This window comes from Bufo bufo, chromosome 6 (assembly GCF_905171765.1).
Source record: "Bufo bufo chromosome 6, aBufBuf1.1, whole genome shotgun sequence".
Classification (NCBI taxonomy): Eukaryota; Metazoa; Chordata; class Amphibia; order Anura; family Bufonidae; genus Bufo; species Bufo bufo.
The window spans coordinates 229,204,985-229,224,178 of record NC_053394.1 but is presented as its reverse complement, the minus strand read 5'-3'; the positions used below and the strand labels follow the sequence as shown (position 1 = coordinate 229,224,178).

Sequence of the window (19,194 nt, the reverse complement as noted above, 5' to 3'; positions counted from 1 at the left end):
ACTGGGCTATAAAATATCTCACTGCACCGCTGAATGGCAATTAGGCCCAATTTTTTTTCTATTTTTGCACACAAGGCTTTTCAACAGATAACTACAACCATGAAGGGCAAATATATTTGTATTGGTGCTTTTGAATATTTCCTCCCATTTAGGCCACTTTATTTCATTGATTTTTTCTTTATATGCTTAGAATGTGCCATCGTGTACTGCTGGTAACATTTTGTTGCACCTGTTAGCCTGTGTCACATGGTCTGTTATAGGTGGGGCTTGCAGCCTTACCATCTCTCCCACTACATGAGTGATTTCACTATGGAGGTATGTGGGAGTTTGGCTGTACGTTGGATCGTAGCACCTTTTAGACCGTGTTCACACACCATAGGTAGTCTAGTAATAGGAACCCATGCCACACTGAGATACCTTGACGGTGGTGCAAAAGGGCTCCGATGTGTTCCTGACTGGAATACATTGGCTAAAGTCTCAGTTTTTAACATCATCTTGAGGGATTAGCCAGTGTTGTCAGTTGCATATGATTGTGGTGCACCTTTCACAGTGATTTATGTAAAATATCTCACTGCTCCGCTGAGCTGCAATTAGGCCCAATTTTTTTTAATATTTTTACACAAAAAAGGCTTTTTAACAGATAAGTTCAACCATGAACGGCAAATATATTTGTATTTCACCAGTAATACACAGCAAACTGGGCTGTAAAATATCCCACTGCACCGCTGAACAGCAATTAGGCCCAAATTTTTTTTTTTTTTTTTTACACAAAAGGCTTTTCAACAGATAAGTACAACCATGAACAGCAAATATATTAGAATTTCGCCAATAATACGCGGAAAACTGGGCTGTAAAATATCTCACTGCACCGCTGAATGGCAATTATGCCCTATTTTTTTTCTATTTTTACTCAAAAAGCTTTTCAACAGATAAGTGCAACAATGAAAGGTGAATATAGTTGTATTTCGCCAGAAATAAACGGCAAACTGGGCTGTAAAATATATCACTGCACCACTGAGCGGCAAAGATATTTTTCCTTTTTTCTCTAATTTACGCAAAAAAGGGCTTTAAATCAGACAACTGCACCGTCAGGCAGCAAAGATATTTTTCCTTTTTCCACTAATACATGCACAAAAAAACAGATAACTGAACAGCTGAGCTTGAGTGCGAAACCCGGGTCGGGCAGCAGAGTGCTACTACCAGGATTTTAGATATGCTATACTTTTTAGCTCGTTTGTGAGTATAATAAACCACAAGTTTTTTTTACCTGCATTTGAAGTGCTTCACTATGGTGTGATTTTTTGGTGCCCTGCAGAGGAATCCAGGAGGTGCGTTTGGAATCCAGAGCTGGGAAGCACTGTTAGGCCTCTTTCAGACGACAGTATGGATTTTTCAGTGTTTTGCGGTCCGTTTTAAACGGATCCGTTGTTCCGTTTTTTGTTTCCGTTGTGTTTCCGTTTCCGTTCCGTTTTTCCGTATGGCAAATACAGTATACAGTAATTTCATAGAAGAAATTGGGCTGGGCATAACATTTTAAATAGATGGTTCCGCAAAAAACGGAACGGATACGGAAGACATACGGATGCATTTCCGTATGCATTCCGTTTTTTTGCGGACCCATAGACTTTAATGGAGCAACGGAACGTGATTTGCGGCCAAATATAGGACATGTTCTATCTTTAAACGGAAAAACAGAAATACGGAAACGGAATGCATACGGAACACATTCCGTTTTTTTTTGCGGAACCATTGAAATGAATGGTTCCGTATACGGACCGTATACGGACAGCAAAAAACGGCCCGCAAAACGGAAAAAAAAAACGGCTGTGTGAAAGAGGCCTTTATCCTGTATCAACTCGGTGGGCTTATAGCATGGTGGAAAAAATTCCTTGTTTAGGCAGCGAGGTTCTTCACTTTAACGCATATTTTTTCTTTTGCCACTAATACACAACACTTCACCACACTTCACCACACAATGGCTAATAAACCCTTTTTTCCCACTAATACAAGCCAAAAAATGCTTTAGAACATATAACTGCACCGCACTAGGGCAAACTAAAATATTTACTTGTAATAACCCCTGTTAATGCCTGTATCAAACAGCACTTGCACCCTAATAAGAATGATTTGCTGGAAATACAGAGCTGTATAATTGCAATTTGGATCCCCAGGCAGTGCAGCAAGGTGTAATAGGATTGTTCCTATTACCCTGTCACCTCCCCGACTGAACCTTTTTCAATAAAAATGAAGTGGAATTATTCCTTCCTATCCTTTCCCTACACCTTGAATAATTTTTCCCTGCACTTGTAAATCGTCTTTTTTTAGCACAATGACAAATTTTCTATCACTTTTCCTAGTGCCTGCAGACATGTCTCTTCCTGCGCTAAGTACGTTATTGAAGGGCAGAATCTAAGATGGATGCCGTATTTATACGGCTGTGACATCACAGGGCTAGCTGGCTGCTGATTCGCTGCATGCTTGTCAGTATGGGTGATCCCTTGTTCCCAGTCTTCCTTTCTCTATGTCCTCACACGTGCAGCAGCCATTTTAGGAAAAATGCAATTTGTTACTACGAAGCGCGAGGAAATTCACATTCGGTGCAAATCAAATTTTTCCTGAAATTCGTAACAAATTCCACTTTGTCAGCTTTAATTCGGTCATAACCTTTATTCACATGATGTTGTTGTCAGGGCATAGACAGTTCACATGTACTGTGCACAGCTGTATGGCAGTCGTGAAGCAGTTATAAAATGTAAATGTTTTTTACCAGCTGCCTTTACATGAATTAGAGCAGTCTACCTTACTACTAAATGTGGCTAAAAACAGGAGCCCGCAAATGACACTGGACTAAAGGCCAAAAGAACACTCTTCTGGATGATGATGATTATTATTATTATTTGAAAGTACCATTAATTCCATGTTGCTGTACATCAAGACAGGGTTATACATGCATAATATAAAAATATTATAAACAAGAAACTATTAACAGACTGGTACAGAGGGGGAGAGGACGCTGCCCACAAGAGCTTACAATCTACAAGGGAAGGGGATAATGCAGTAGGTGGGAGCAAAAGCTGCTCTTGTGACTGTGTGGAGGCAGCATGCTTATTGCAGGTGGTAGGATTTCCTGAAGAAGATGGTTTTCAGATTACCTTTGAAGGTTTGAATGTTGGGGGAAAGTCTGATGTATTGGGGTAGTTAGTTCCAGAGTAGGAGAGAGGCACGTGAGAAATCCTGTAATCTATTGTGTGAAGAACAGATGAGAGGAGAACAGAGAAGTAGATCCTGGGAGGATTGGAGATTACGTGCAGGGAAGTATCGAGAAAGCAGGTCTGAGTTATAAGGAGGGGACAGGTTGTGAGTGGCCTTACATGTAGTCGTCAGTATTTTTAACTGATTTCACTGTGCGACGGGGAGCCAGTAAAGGGATTGGCAGAGGGGGGAGGCAGAAGAAAAATAAGAGGAGAGGTGGATTAACCGGGCAGCGGAGTTGAGAATAGATTGGTGGGGAGCGAGAGTGCTAGATGGGAGGCCATACAGGAGGATGTTGCAGTTGTCCAGGCGGGAGATGATAAGGGCATGCACTAGCATTTTAGTTGATCCAAGGGTGAGGAAGGAGCGAATATGAGAGATGTTCTTAAGTTGAAAATGGAAGGTGGAGGTGAGGTTTGGATGTGTGGCTTAATAGGAACCTGTCACCTGGATTTTGGGTATAGAGCTGAGGACATGGGCTGCTAGATCGCCGCTAGCACATCCGCAATATCCATTCCCCATAGCTCTCTTTACTTTTATTGTGTCAAAAAAACGATTTTATATATATGTAAATGAGGTAAGTAAGAAGCCCAAGGAGCTGTTACTAACGTTTCCGTAGCCCAGCCATGACCACTGTGAAGAATCCCAGCACCACCCCGCATACTACGAATCTCCTCCTTGCTCCCCCATGTCACAAAGCTAGAGCGACGTAATCTCGCGATGTGCGAGCTAGCGCATGTGCAGTGTCGGCATAGTGTTCCTTCCCTGTGCTAGCATCAGCCTCAGGTAATGAACTGTGCATGCTCTATCTCGCGCATAGCGAGATTATGGCGCTCTAGCTTTGTGAGGAAATTCGGAGGATGCGGGGCGGTGCTGGGCTCTTTCACAGTGGGCGTGGCTGGGCTCAGAGTCCGAGAACGCTGGACTCATCTCTGAAGCATGGAGGAGACAGGACTCATCTAAGATTCATTTGCATATATATAAAATCTGTTTTTTGACAGAGAGCTATGGGACTGGATATTGCAGATGTGCTAGCGGCGAACTAGCAGTCCATGTCCTCAGCTCTATACCCAAAATCTAGGTGACTGGTTACCTTTAATGGACAGGGCATAATCCAGTGTTATCCCCAGGCAGCGAACCTGCGAGACTGGGGAAAGTGTCATGCTATTAACTGTAATGGATAGGTCAAGTAGAGGGGCTGAGTGACATGGGGGTAATACGATGAATTCAATTTTCACCAGAGGCTTATATATACAATAAATAGACAGTCAAGATGTGACCATACATATAATAGGATATGTGTGTATATATATAGGATATTATATATATATATATATATATATATATATAGATATATAGATATATATAAATATAATAGGATTTCATAGTAATATTCTAACATGCTGCCTGCAAATGTAACAAGTGACAAAACATAAAAATAATAGGTAATTTATTATTTTTACACCACTTTTTTGCATATTTAAAAAGGTGTTTTGCGGCAAAATCTGTGACTTGTCCTAACAAAAGTTAGTGTGGCATGGGCAGGGATGTGGGTGAACCGGCATGCCCAACTCATTCATCATTTTCCAATTTTCCAAAAACATGGAAAATTATCTTAATCTACAGAGCTGGCATAGATTAAAGCATGTCACATTGCCAGCAGCAGCAGCAAGTGCCAAAGTTATGTAGAGGCCGTGCCTCAACATAACTGTGGCGCATCCACCGTCAGCGCACAGGGATTAAAACGACATCTGAATAACCGGTCTTAATAAATGTCCCCCATAGAATTAATCTTTCAGCTAAAGAATACAGATTCTAAATCAAAATGCTCAATTGTTCCTTTAGATCTCAGACACATAATCTGCTTTTGCAGTCTTCAAATTGTGATCCACAAAACATGGATACATGTTCATCCACATTTTCCCCTTCTGCCAGTCTTGGACTATGTTACAAATCAAATGCCTACTCTTTATATAGGAATAGGACAAGTTCTATTTTATAAAAAAATTTGGGTGGGGCCGCCGAGTGGGCATAGAGATGCGGACAGCACAATGTTCCCACTGAAATTAATGGGTCTGCAGTAGGGTTAAGCGAACACCTGGAAGTTTGTGTTCACCAGGTTCAGCCGAACTTCACCGCAGGGTTCGGGACCCGAATTTGACCATTGAAGTCAATGGGGACCCGAACTTTGGGGCACTAAAATGGCTCTAAAAAAGTCATAGAAAGGGCTAGAGGGCTGCAAAAGGAAGCAAAATAGGGGTAAGAGCAGGACAATTGCCCTGCAAACAAATGTGGATAGGGAAATACATTTAAATAACATTGAAATTTTAAAAAGTAATAAATAATGATCGTGAACTAGAAGGCGAAGGTCATAGTGGAGTAGGAGGTTGAGGAGGCGTTGGACGTGGCGGTGTAGGTGGAAGCAGTGGTGGAGGAGGAGGAGGTAGCCAACACTATTTTTGTAACATTGGAAAATATAAAAAAGAAAACAAAGAGAAAGTACGCTGGATTATAACAATGGCTGGGTGCGGCCGGCATACTTGTCTATTCTGCACAAGGTACGGACAAGTCCTGTGGGATCCATGCCTGGTTCATTTTAATGAACGTAAGGCTACTTTCACACGAGCGTTCAGAGCGGATCCGTCTGCTGTCTGCACAGACGGATCCGCTCCTATAATGCAGACGTTTGGATCCGTTCAGAACGGATCCGTCTGCATTATAGCTTAGAAAAAATTCTAAGTGTGAAAGTAGCTTCAGACGGATCCGTCCAGACTTTACATTGAAAGTCAATGGGGACGGATCCGTTTGAAAATTGAGCCATATTGTGTCATCTTCAAACGGATCCGTCCCCATTGACTTACATTGTAAGTCTGGACAGATCCGTTTGCCTCCGCACGGCCAGGCGGACACCCGAACGCAGCAAGTGTCCGCTTGCTGAGCGGAGTGGAGGTTGAACGCTGCCAGAATGATGCATTCTGAGCGGATCCGCATCCCAGTACGGATGTGTTCGGGGCCGCTTGTGAGCCCCTTCAAACGGAGCTCAGAAGCGGAGCCCCGAACGCTAGTGTGAAAGTAGCCTAAGCTTGTCCAATTTGGCTGTCGACAGACGGCTGCACATGTCTGGGATCACCCCCCCTGCCGTGCTCAACACACGCAGCGCAGCACAGGCCAGCACCTCCAAGGCGTAAAGGGCAAGCTCAGGCCAGGTGCCCAATTTGGAGACCCAGAAGTTGAATGGGGCAGACCAATCAGTCAGTACATGTAGGCGTGTGCACACATACTGTTCCACCATGTTGCTGAAATGCTGCCTCCTGCTAAGACGTTCCATATCAGCTGGTGGTGCTGGTTGTTGTGGCGTGCTGACAAAGCTTTTCCACATTTCGGCCATGCTAACCCTCCCTTCTGAGGTGCTGGCGGTGCCCCAGCTGCGTTGGCGACTTCTTCCTCCTCCTCTGCCTTTGCCTTGTGCTTCCACTGAGCCCCCAGTGTCAGGTGGGAATGCCATCTCCAGCGTGTCTACCAGCCTGCGCTTTTCCTTGTGCATCTTCTGATCACGCTCCAGTGATGGAATTAAGGATGGCACGTTGTCCTTGTAGGGGGGATCCAGCAGCGTGGCCACCCAGTAATCAGCACTGGTTAGAATGTGGGCAACTCAGCGGTCGTTGTGCAGGCACTGCAGCATGTAGTCGCTCATGTGTGCCAGGCTGCGCAGAGGCAATGTCAAGCGGCCCTCTGTGGTAGGTGTATCGTCTGTGTCCTCTGTATCACCCTAGCCACGCTCCAGTGATGCCCATGAGCTGCTTAGGGTGCCACCCTGCTGTGAACACAGTTCATCCTCCAAAACTGTGTCGTGGCTAGACAATTGTGTACCTGGCCTCTGTTGGTGCAGGAAACCACCCTGCGAGCCACTTGTGAATGACTGGCCTGATAACCGTGAAAATGATACCTCTTCCTCCTCCTCTTACTCCTGTGCCACATCCTCTTCCATCATCGCCCAAAGCGTTTTTTTAAGGAGACATAGAAGTGGGATAGTAACGCTGAGGACTATGTCATCGGCACTGGCCATGTTGGTGGAGTACTCAAAACAGCGCAACATGGCACACACGTCCCACATGGATGCCCTCTCATTGGTGGTGAAGTGGTGCTGTTCCGCAGAGCGACTCACCCATGCGTGCTGCAGCTGAAACTCCACTATCACCTGCTGCTGCTCGCACAGTCTCTCCAGCATGTGCAAGGTGGAGTTCCACCTTGTGGGCACATCGCATATGAGGCTGTGGGCGGGAAGGGCGAAGTTACACTGCAGCGCAGACAGGTGAGCAGCAGCAGGGTGAGAACGCCAAAAGCACACATAGACAGACCGCACTTTCTGCAGCAGCTCTGACATATCGGGGTAATTTTTCAGGAACCTCTGCACCATCAAATTCAGCACTGCGCCAGGCAAGGGATGTGCGTCAAACCGGCTAGTCCCAGAGCTGCTATGAGATTTTGCCAATTATCGCACACCACCAGGCCGGGCTTGCGGCTCAGTGGCACCAACCACTCATCGATCTGTTGTTCCATGCCCGTCCATAGCTTCTGCACGGTGTGTTTTTTTCCCCCCCAAACAGATGAGTTTCAAAACAGCCTGCTGTTGTTTCCCCCTGGCTGTGCTGAAGTTGGTGGTTAAGGTGTTACGCTGACCAGATGATAAGGCGGTAGAGGAGGAAGCGGAGTAGGAGGAGGATGAAACAGGAGGCAAAGAGAAATGTCTTGCAATCCTCAGTGGCGGAAGGACATGCGCCAAACTACTATCCACCTCAGGCCCAGCCACCGCTGCATTTATCCACTGTGCAGTTAGGGAGATATAATGTCCCTGCCCGTGCTTACTGGTCCACGTATCAGTAATTATGTGGACCTTGCCACAGATGGCGTTGCACAGTGCACACCTAATTTTGTCTGCCACTTGGTTGCGCAGCGCAGGGATGGCGCGCCAGGAAACGTAGTGTCAGCTGGGAACCACGTACTGTGGGACAGCCACCGCCATAAGTTTTTTTAAAGTCTACGTCTAAACCAGATGAAATGACAGCATTTCAAAGGCCAAGTATTTTGAAATGCTGCCATTCAGGGCCAGGGATCGTGGCTTGGGTAGGGAGTACTTCCTCCTTCTCTCCAGTGTTTGGGAGATGGACAGCTGAATGCTTTTATGGGACATTGTGGAGATGTTTGGTGACGGATGTGGTGGCATTGCTGCCACATCCTCTGTTTGCGGGCTGGCAGGTGCCACTGTCACTCCAGAGGGGGAGGAAGAGGCCGAGACTGCAGCAAAGGAGGGACCAGGAGGAGCTTGAGATCTTTTGTGGTTTTTGAGGTGTTTACTCCACTGCAACTCTTGCTTTGTATTTAGATGCCTGGTCATGCAGGTGGTGCTCAGGTTTAGAACATTTATGCCTCGCTTCAGGCTCTGATTGCACAGCGTAGAAAACCACTCGCGTTTTGTCCTCAACACATTTTTGGAAGAACTGCCACGCCAGGGTGTGCTCAGTCCCTGGGTGCGGTGAAAGTAGCAGGCGTACTGCCTAGGGGTTGGCCAGTCTGCTTTTGCACACTGCTCCCTCTTTTGCTGTTTGGCTGGTGCTGTGTGACCACCACCTCTTCCTCCAAACAGCACACGTCACTCGCATGACCTTGATTCTAGGACCTCATCATCCTCCACACCATCTTCCACCGACTCTTCACCCCTGCCCTCCTTGCCGGTCTGCACACTGCAGAAAGCTGCAGCAGTTGGCACCTGTGTTTTGTCATAATCAGAGATGTGCTTGTGGTTGGGCATCAGTGCACTTAATTTTTTCCACTTCTGGAGCAGGGCTATGTGGACGGCCCTCGGAAACCCTGCCAGCAGAGTCATCAAAAAGCATAAGAGACTGCTACATGACTTGGGGCTCAGACTGCTTGGCTGATTTGCAAGGGGGTGAGGTGAAAGACAGATGCCCATGGGCTGCAGGTGCCAATTCTGCTCTTTCAGCAGGGGACCGGGTGGGAGACAATGTTAAGGAACTGGAGGCCCTGTCAGCCACCCAATCTACTACCGACTCTACTTGTTCTGGCCTCACCATTCGTACACTTGTATTCGGGCCTACAAAATAACGCTGAGCGTTCTGTCGCCTACGTGCACCTGAGGAAGGTGTTTCATTTGGGCATGTAGCTGGCACAGATTGACCACATCCTCTCCCTGAAAAAGGAGCTCCACCAACGCCAGCATCACAACGACCAAGGCCACATCCCTTATTTGATGCTCTCCTCATTCTTTGAGGTCACCCACTGAACTAACAGACAGATTAACTATATTATTTTCCCTGCCACGTATGCAGTGCAGGTGTACTACACGCAATAAATGGGAATATGACGTGCACCTAACTAACAGATGGATTAACTATATCAATTTCCCTGTCACATATGCAGTGCTTGAGTACTTCAAGCAATAAATGGATATATGACGTGCACCTAACTAACAGACAGAATAACTATTATATTTGTATGTTAGGGGTACAAAGTACAATGTTATATTGCAGCCACAAAAAAAATTTTAATCGCTGTAGGTCACCCACAGAATTAACAGCCAGATTTATGGTTATCTTTCTGTGTCAGGGGGGCAAAGATGGTGTATTGCACGCACACACAAAAAAAAATCACACTAACACTGTCCCTCATTTCAGCTGCCTGCTTTCTGTCTTCACTACTGAGAGCTGATGGGCAGTGCTACACGTGATCCAGCTTTTATAGAGGCTGGGTCACATGATGAACCGGCCAATCACAGCCATGCCATTAGTAGGCATGGCTGTGATGGCTTCTAAGGGAACACAGCTTAAAAGCTCGTTGATTGGCTGCCCTGCAGCCTTTCAACTTGCTTTATTAAATGTCCACACACCAAACTCGAACCCGAACTTTTCAGACAGAGTTTGGGTACCAAAAATCATAAAGTTCGGTACGGACCCGAACTTTACAGTTCGGGTTCGCTCAACACTAGTCTGCATCTGATCCAGATTGGATGTGGACTGAAAATACATGAGGCCTTAATTTACTAAACAGGGCATGTACAAGATTTCTTTATTAAGCACATACTTATAAGTTATAGTGTAGAACACAATGTGTTAAGACATTGACCTAGTTTAGCTAAATTTACATAGAGAAAATCTACAACTGCTTGACTCTCCAAATCCATTTTGTCAGTATAGCTATTTGTGAGATAGAATACACTGCCTGCACAAGTTCAGCATCAGAAAATGATTTGCAGTTGGCTACCAACAACTTATTTATGATATACTCTCCCTTTGCTTATCTCTCTGAATGTTTATGTATGTGGATGCTACTATAATTTCTCCTGTGGGTAGATATTGCCATCGATATTTAAAAAAAAAAAAAAAATGATTTTCAATCTGACTTTAGTAATGTTTTGCCTATGGTTCAGGTTAAACAGTTTGATGTGTTGCATCATAAAATCAAGAGCGTAGTTTTCATAGTTGAAAATGCTTATCCAATGGTGTGAAATTAACTGCTTTAGTGACATATGTTAATTCCAAGCAATTATGAATTAATTTTAAGTACTCTGGTTCTAGGTAGAGATGTACCACTCTAAAATGCAACTCATCCTGTAAAAACAAGCTCACATGAGGTTATATGAACATAAAAAAAGTTATGGCTTTTGAAATAAATAGATAAAAATAGCTAATTTTATTTATCAAAATGTTGTGCATGGGTAGCGCTCATCTATCTACACCCTCGCCCTAGGACAACTCATAGAGTCCCATGACTTTCAGTATCACTTTTATGATGACAACACACAAATCCTTCTTCTCCTCTCTCTTAAACTTAAAGGGCTTCTGTCAGCCCACTAAACCGTTTTTTTTTTTTTTTTTGCTTAATAGTAACCCCTACACTGCGATTTATCCATACATAAGTCAAATAAGAATTTTGGTTCAGTAGAATTTGCTAAAACCCTATTTTTAGCAAGTAGGGCGGATACTTGTTGGTAGCAGCCGCATCCTCCGATGGTAATGACGCCCCCTCTGCTTGTTGATTGACAGGGCCAGCGGACGGGATCTTTCTCCGCTGGCCCTGCCTGTTTTCATTCAATATCTGGCGCCTGCGCCGCGGCCGTACCTATCTTCAATTGGCGCAGGCGCACTGAGAGGCGGCCGCTTCATCCTCAATGCGCCTGCGCCGATGACGTCACATCTACACCCGGCGCAGGCGCATTGAGGATGAAGCGGCCGAGTGAGTGGCCGCCTCTCAGTGCGCCTGCGCCGATTGACGATAGGTACGGCCGCGGCGCAGGCGCCAGATATTGAATGAAAACAGGCAGGGCCAGCGGAGAAAGATCCCATCCGCTGGCCCTGTCAATCAACAAGCAAAGGGGGCGTCATTACCATCGGAGGATGCGGCTGCTACCAGCAAGTAGCCGCCCTACTTGCTGGTAGCAAGGTAATTTACATATTATAAAAATAGGGTTTTAGCAAATTCTACTGAACCAAAATTCTTATTTGGCTTATGTATGGATAAATCGCAGTGTAGGGGTTATTATTAAGCAAAAAAAAAAAAAACGGTTTAGTGGGCTGACAGAAGCTCTGGCTGAACACACTGGGATGCTCGGGTGCTCTACCGAGCACCCGAGTGTAATGGAAGTCAATGGGAGGACCCAAGCATTAAACCAGGCACCCCCTTCTCTGAAGAGGGGAGGGTGCCTGGCTCATATAAAAAGTTCAGAAATTAATGGAAACACCACTGAAACGGTTCGGGAACAGCATGGGGAAGATGTCTGCATGTCTGCACTTTTACAGACAGACAATAATATGCACAAAACCAAAGATAATATCGATTGTAGAGTAAAAATTGTTAGGAAACATTTTCCCCTGTATATTACTTGTATATAAAGTGCAAGTTCAGCCCAAAATTTTGTTGATTTTCGGAATTGGGGCCATGATTAAGAGGGACGGCCGGTGGCATCCGTATTGTACCGCTAGAGGTGAAATTCTTGGACTGGCGCAAGACGAACCACAGCCAAAGCATTTGTTGCCACAAATGTTTCATTAATCAACAATGAAAGTCGGAGGTTTGAAGATGATCCCACAGGCGATCCGGCGTCGTTATTCCCATTACCGGCCAAGCATTTTCTGGGAAAACAAACTCTTTGGGTTCCAGGGAAAGTATGGTTGCAAAACTGAAACTTAAACTAATTGACAGAAGGGCACCACCAGGAGTGGAGCCTGCGGCTTAATTTTACTACGCACGGGAAACCTCACCCGGCCCGGACATGGAAAGGATTAACAGATTGATACCTCTTTCTTGATTCTGTGGGTGGTGGTGCATGGCCGTTGTGAGTGGGTGGATTGAGACAATTTGTGTGGTTCATTCTGATAACCAACGATACTCCTCCATGCTAAGTAGTTATGTGACCCCTGGTGGTGAGGATTGTGTTGACCAGACTCTTGGATAGTGAAACTGGACTTGTAGGTGAGGGCCTGCTGGTAAGCTGACCCTGTAAAAGATTGTAGATGAGGGCCTGCTGGTGAGCTGACCGTCTCAAACATTATGTGCAAGGTACTGCTGCCCCTTTGTTGACTCTAGATAACCTCTGGGTGATCGCACGTCCCTGTGATGTCGACGATCCACTTGGATGTCTGCCCTGTTGACTTTCGATGTTCTTTTATTCGCCTACCATGGTGACCATGGGTAACAGGGAATCAGGGTTCGCTTCCGGAGAGGGAGCCTGAGTAATGGCTACAGCTACCACTTCCAAGATATGCAGATGGGGGCGCGCAAATTACCCACTCCCGATGATGATAAAGAACAATATAGGACTCTTAAGAGGCACTGTCATTGGAATGAGTACTAAAAAATTACAGGGAATGTCATAGGTATCTAGGATGAGGAAACGTTATACAGAAGAGGTACCACAGATAATGACACTGTTTTCAGCGTCTATGGCAAAGGTACACTGTATTTCACAGATATACGAGGGCCTGCAGGTGAGCTGACCTTCGAAAAGATTTCCGCTGAGGGCCTGCTGGTGAGCTGACCCTCTAAAAGATTTCTGCTGAGGGACGGCAGGTGAGCTGACCCTCGAAAAAATTTCCGCTGAGGGCCTGCTGGTGAGCTGACCCTCTAGAAGATTTCCGCTGAGGGCCAGCTGGTGAGCTGACCCTCTAAAAGATTAAATTTTTTATATCCGCACACTTTACACAGCAGATGTGGCGTGAATAATTTAACTGTCCACAGCGGACACCGTCTATGGAAAAAGTAAAATTGATGGCCTGCTGGTGACCCTCAAAAACATTAGGGGTGAGGGTCTGCTGCTGAGCTGACCATCTAAAACCTTATTGGTGAGGGAATGCTGGTGAGCTGACTCTCTAAAAGATTTTCGCTGAGGGCCTGTGGGTCAGCTGACCCTGTAAAAAATTATATGAGAGGGCCTGTGGGTGAGCTGACCCTGTAAAAAAAATTATGAGAGGGCCTTCGGGTGAGCTGACCCTGTAAAAATGTATATGAGAGGGCCTGCAGGTGAGCTGACCCTGTAAAAAATTTAATGAGAGGGCCTGCGGGGGAGCTGACCCTGTAAAAAATTATATGAGAGGGCCTGCGGGTGAGCTGACCCTGTAAAAAATTATATGAGAGGGCCTGCGGGTGATCTCACCCTGTAAAAAATTTTATGAGAAGGCCTGCAGGTGAGCTGACCCTGTAAAAAATTATATGAGAGGGACTGCAGTTGAGCTGACCCTGTAAAAAATTCAATGATAGGGCCTGCGGGTGAGCTGACCCTGTAAAAAATTATATGAGAGGGCCTGCAGGTGAGCTGACCCTGTAAAACATTATATGAGAGGGCCTGCGGGTGAGCTGACCCTGTAAAATTTATATGAGAGGGTCTGCGGGTGAACTGACCCTGTAGAAAATTATATGTGAGGGCATATATACGAGGGCATTATATGCAATGAATAAGCATGTTGATATGATGGAAGAGGAGGAGGAGGAGAAAAGGAAGATTCAATATTCAGTACATTATAAACAACACATTTAAAGTGCCTTTATGTTCATCCGCTTTCCTCTGGTGGAGTCGAGAAGTCAGTGGCAATCCAGGCCTTGTTCATTTTTCTAAGAGTCAACCTGTCAGCATTTTCAGTTGCCAGGCGGATACGCATATCTGTTATAATGCCACCAGCAGCACTAAATACCCGTTCAGACAAAATTCTGGCGGCAGGGCAGCACCTCCAAGGTGTATAGAGCCAGTTCGTGACACGTGTCCAGCTTGGACACCCAATAGTTGTAAGGCACTGAGGGATTAATGAGGACACTGAAACGGTCTGCTATGTACTCCTTCACCATCTTCCAAAACTTGTCCCTCCTTGTGACACTAGGCCGTGCATCTGTCACGGCTGAGGATGGGGAAAACCGTCAGCCGTGCGATGACAGAGGATGGTGGTCACGTCTTGGCCAGAACCACAGAACTATGGAGCAGGTCACCTCCTATTGCCTCCCTAATCTGACCCTAACTCCTAGCAGCATGAGCCGACCTTGAAGGTAGGAGGACTCATGCTCTGGAACCTCGGGTCCCTACTTGCCCTCCGCGGGTCCCTACGCTAGGAGCTGGGTAGACTACCTGTTCCTCCTGGACATGGAGAAACAGGAGTCTAAAGATGGCCAAACTATAAAGACAGGGGAAACGGAAACAGGCATATGGCAATGGCAGGTAAGTGCAACTAGTACTAACACCCACCTTCCACAGACACAGGGCCTGGGACCCAAGTATCAATGCTGCTGTTCACAAACACAAACGACAGAGCACACACACCACACAGGACACCAGGAAACCATACGCTGCAAAGAATAGACATGACACACAAACACATCCTCATAACATTGTGTATAAACAATACATAACAATTTGTTTATGACCACAAGGGTGGCCCCCACTGGCAGATGGAAATACCAGGAGGGTTTCTCCAGCAAAGCAAGGCTGAAGAACCCCTCAGCTTCAAATCTCCAAAGAGGCTTTATCGCCCAAAGTGGCCACACCCACACAGACACACACAGGAGAGGGAATTAACCCTTCCAACACTAACACGGAGTGAAACCACTTAAAGGGGAAGTGTCCAAATGCACATCACACTGTAGCTGTTACCGCAGGCAACGACATGGGTGGCGACCATGTCCTGGGAGTCAGCCAGAAGGCCGAGACACTGCCACCACATGTACACATACCAAACGTTGCCACGGGCAGCCACAGTGAAGGGAAGTGTCACAGTGCACACCTAACATAAACCTAGTGCACACCAGACATACAAAGTGCATAACATACACACACACACCTAACAGAGAGGTTGGTAGGTGCAACCGCATGCACATTGCCGCAAGCTGCCTAGCACCAGCTCAGGCTGCTCTACTGCGACAATACATAACTACTTGTTGCCCGCGGCAACCACAAGTGAGGCTACACACTAGCGGCCCTCACCTGTGGTTGAACAACTAAACCAGACCGCAGGCAACTGCATGCGGTAAAGGAGTCACGACCATGACCATGGCCGTGACAGCATCAGGGTGAGGGTGCTGGCGGGGTGTCGTGAAACTGTCCCAGGCCTTGGAGAGTGTTGCCCCGCTCCTGTTGGAACTGCTGTGTGTTCCCCTTGTCTCCCCTCCTTGGGCAACCGAGGGTCACTCTGCCGCTAGTGTTGTCAGATGGACCTTTTTGTGGGCAATTTTTTAACAAGGACCTTCTGGTATTACACTGTTTTGCTCGTCATCTCCACCTGAGGAATAAGTGATGACAAGATCTCTGGAGCGGGGGTCGAGAAAGGTGAACACCCAGTAATCCGTGTAGTCTAAAATGCGTATAACGCGCGGGTCACAGGAAAGGCAGCCTAACATGAAGTCAGCCATGTGTGCCAGAGTACCAACAGATAAGAGCACTGTCATCATCAGGAGGATGACTGTCCATCTCCTCATCCTCTTCCTCCTCTTCTGCCAACCAAAACTGAACAGATGGAATTAAACTTCCATGGGTACTACCATCTGTAGCGGAGGCAAACGTCTCCTGCTCCTCCTCCTCTTCATTGTCCATTTCGCACTGAGAAGATGGATGGAGGGTGGTCTGGCTATCATCCTGTGTAATGTCTTCTTCCCCCATTTCCACCTCTTCCACATGCAAAGCGTCCACCTTAATTGTGAGCAGCAACCGTTTAAGTAGACACAGAAGTACGATGGTTATGCTGATAATAGCGTTATCCCGCTCACCATCTGTGTTGATTCCTCAAAGTTTCTTAAAACCTCACAGAGGTAAGACATCCATGCCCACTCCTCGCTTCTGATTAGCGGAAGCTGACTGAAAAGAGATGACTATGTAGCAGCAGGTATTCCACTACTGCTCTCTGCTGCTCACAAAGCATGGCCAACATGTGGAACGTGGAGTTCCAGCACGTGCTCACGTCGCAAAACAGCCGGTGAGCTGGCAATTTCAAGCTCTGCTGCAGCGTTGACAGACCGGCTGAAGCTGTCGATGACTTGCGGAAATGTGCACACAAGCGCCGCACATTCACCACTAGCTTAGGCAAATACACAAGGTATTGCACAGATGTCACAAGTCACTGCAGACACCATTCTATAGGAAAAGTACGTAAAAGCATGGAAAAAAATATATTAGTTTTCACTTATTTTTTTTTCTATCGCTGGCCCTGACACACAGAAGGTATTTCACAGATGTCACAAGTCACTGCAGACACCCTCTATTGAAAAAGTATGAAAAAAAAAAATGATGGCTATATTATATTGCTGCCACCACACACAATAGTCCTTAAAAGGACTTTGGGTCTTTGAAACGTTTTCCAACAAAATAGATTGTGATCACACTCCCTACACTATCTGTCCCTTCCTAAGCGCAGCTCTCCCAGACTAATAATGCTCATAACACGTGCCATCGGGTGCTATATAGCACCCAATCACGTGTTCCAGCCCTTCAATCACTGTAATGCCAGTAACCAACAAGGCTACGGCATTACAGTGATGGCAGTACTTACCTGCATGTTTATTGGCTGCATAGCAGCCAAGAAACGTGCGGGGAGGAGTCTTGAGCATGGCGCTCAAGCACATGCGGTACTCGACCAAGTACCACCATCTGCCGAGTATGCTCGCTCAACACTAATCAAAATCAATGGCTGCACACTCTCCCCCGTTAAGCAAGTCCGGTGTCTTGGAATGATCTTGGATTCTGCCCTCTCCTTCCAACCGCACATCTAAGCCCTTTCTACCACCTGCCGCCTCCAACTCAAAAATGTCTCCCGCATCCACCCATTCCTCAACCATGAGTCTGCAAAAATGCTTATACATGCCCTCATCATCTCCCGCCTAGACTACTGCAACATACTCCTCTGTGGCCTCCCATCTAGCACTCTCACGCCCCTCCAATCTATCCTCAACTCTGCTGCCCAACTAATCCACCTCTCCCCCTGTTACTCCTCTGCCTCTCCCCTCTGCCAATCCCTATACAGGCTCCCCATTGCCCAGCAAATTCAGTTTAAAATTCTAACAAATAAGTATAAAGCCATCCACAACCTGTCCCCTGCTTACTTCTCTGAGCTACTTTCCCAATACATCCCCACACGTAATCTCTAATACTCACAAGACCTCCTTCTCTTATCACCTCTTCTCACAACGGCCTCAAAGATTCCTCCCGTGCATCCCCCATACTCTGTAACTATTTACCCCAACATATCAGACTCTTACCTATGGTGGAATCATTCAAAAGAAACCTGAAAAATCACCTCTTCAGACAAGCCTACAACCAGTGATGCTATACCGCCATGACCAGCTTTACCCTCTCCTACTGTGTACTTTCCTTTACCCTCACCTACTGTGCCCTCTCTCCTTCTGTACCAGTCTGTAACTTGTCTTGTTCATGCTTAGTGTAATTGTCTGTATTATGTATGTACAGCGCCATGGAATGAATGGCACTTTAATAATAAATAATTAGAGTTGAGCGAACACCTGGATGTTCGGGTTCGAGAAGTTCGGCCGAACTTCCCGGAAATGTTCGGGTTCGGGATCCGAACCCGATCCGAACTTCGTCCCGAACCCGAACCCCATTGAAGTCAATGGGGACCTGAACTTTTGGGCACTAAAAAGGCTGTAAAACAGCCCAGGAAAGAGCTAGAGGGCTGCAAAAGGCAGCAACATGTAGGTAAATCCCCTGCAAACAAATGTGGATAGGGAAATGAATTAAAATAAAAATAAAAAAAATAAAAATGAACCAATATCAATTGGACAGAGGTCCCATAGCAGAGAATCTGGCTTCACATCAGCAGAGAATCAGTCTCTTCATGCCATAGCAAAGAATCTGGCTTCATGTCAGCAGAGAATCAGTCTCTTCATGCCATAGCAGAGAATCTGGCTTCATGTCAGCGCAGAATCAGTCTTCATGTCATAGCAGAGAATCAGGCTTCACGTCACCCACCACTGGAACAGGCCACTGTCACACATTTAGGCCCCGGCACCCAGGCAGAGGAGAGAGGTCCCGTAACAGAGAATCTGGCTTGATGTCAGCACAGAATCTGTCTTCATGTCATAGCAGAGAATCAGGCTTCACGTCACCCACCACTGGAACAGGCCACTGTCACACATTTAGGCCCCGGCACCCAGACAGAGGAGAGCGGTCCCGTAACAGAGAATCTGGCCTTATGTCAGCGCAGAATCTGTCTTCATGTCATAGCAGAGAATCAGGCTTCACGTCACCCACCACTGGAACAGGCCACTGTCACACATTTAGGCCCAGGCACCCAGGCAGAGGAGAGAGGTCCCGTAACAGAGAATCTGGCCTTATGTCAGCGCAGAATCTGTCTTCATGTCATAGCAGAGAATCAGGCTTCACGTCACCCACCACTGGAACAGGCCACTGTCACACATTTAGGCCCAGGCAGAGGAGAGAGG

At 46.4% G+C, this 19,194-nt stretch overlaps 1 protein-coding gene across 1 annotated transcript in view; it reads right to left on the bottom strand.

Annotated features, from left to right (window-relative positions):
* The window catches only part of NRG3 (neuregulin 3), a 1,396,490-nt gene that overhangs the window by 242,645 nt on the left and 1,134,651 nt on the right, over positions 1-19,194 (bottom strand). The gene's annotated exons all lie outside the window — the stretch shown is intronic.